Raw genomic sequence first — 1,525 nt, 5'->3', positions numbered from 1 at the left:
GTCAAAAACAAACTTGGCAGAAGAACTAATACTGAATGCTTCCAATGGGCTGTCATTGTCTTAAGTAATTGTAAATGTGAAAACTGAGAGAGACATTTTGGTCCAAGGTCCTCCTGACTAGAAGTGGCCAATCCTGAATTGACCCCAGGTTGGTCTGATACCAGAGCTCGCATTTTAATCACCACTCTGTACTGCCTTCTGGGTTTTACTTGCTGTGTGCAGTCTTATCTGGTAAATGTCATTAGGCTTCTTTGAAATATTGAATAACTGGGGTATTACTAACTAGTTGGTTAGACTATTAGTTTCCCCAGCTCAGAACTATAGGTGGGGCCAAAGACTAGTTTCATAGAAATGACAGCATAGGAATTATTTTGTGTTGTGATGGTAAGACTAATGATAGCCTCTGAATAGCTGAGAAGCTTCCCTTTTGTAAATAAATATTGCTATCAGTGTAGCCTTCATTAATTGAACCTTCTTAAACCTATTTATGGTTAACTACTCTCTTTTAAAAATTTTTTTTGTATTTGTGGCTTTTGTCACAAGTTTACTAATCATCTTGTGATTTGAAATTTCTTTTTACCAATTTTAAAATATTTCCTAGTTAGTGTTTCAGGATTTGTTTTAAATTACTTTGAATAAAATGGAGCCAGACTGTGGTATCTTATCTGCAACCACTATGATTTTACATGGAATTCAATTTTATCATCTTAATTTTCTTTCCAGATTGGAGTTCTTACTCTTTGAAGGTAAAAGCTACTTTATTTTTGTAAACACTTCTTAGCTGCCCTGTTTTGTACGTTCCCTGGCTTTCTTTCATGTCTTTGAAGTGGCTGCTGGAAGGTCATGAAGTATGGGTGCATATATAACCTGGCTTTGTGTAGTGTTGATTATCTTTTTTTTTTTTAACATCTTTCTGATTACCTGCAATTGTTATCTTTCTGTTTGTGTGTGTTTTAGAAGTAGGGCATTATTGTTTAATGGTTTGCCTAGGCTAGGGTCATAGACTGAAGATAGAGCAGAACCAGAACTTACTGCCTTATTGTTTTCCACTCACTTTGATTCCTGGAGAAAGAAGCCTATATGTAGTATGCATAAGCAAAGTTGAATGGCATCCTGATTGCCTGTGAACTTCAGGAAAATCAGTTCTCAGATAGTAACTGATACGTATATGTATATACATATATGTATATGTGGCTGGTGAATAAACAGTTTCGCAATATCAGAGTTGGCACTTGTGACCTGGAAGATACTAATCAAAGTCAGGCTGGCTCTAGTTATACTTAGCACCAAGACCAGGTTCAGAATTCCAAATAGGTATCTGACAAACCAAGGTGCCCTGGGTTGCTTTGAGGTTCCATCCAGCTGTGTCTTGTCTAGGAGATTCATAATTACAGATCATTTTAATTGCTGCTCAGTTAAAGCCAGCATTGCTAATGACAGCAATGATCTTCAGCCCATTTCAGTTGCCCTTTTTCCCAGTCATTATCCTTGATCGTCTTGTTATTTTTGACACAATTGAGTAAAC

This window comes from Mesoplodon mirus (assembly GCF_964341445.2).
Source record: "Mesoplodon mirus genome assembly, chromosome: 3".
Classification (NCBI taxonomy): domain Eukaryota; kingdom Metazoa; phylum Chordata; class Mammalia; order Artiodactyla; family Ziphiidae; genus Mesoplodon; species Mesoplodon mirus.
Note: the sequence above shows the minus strand (reverse complement) of the source record.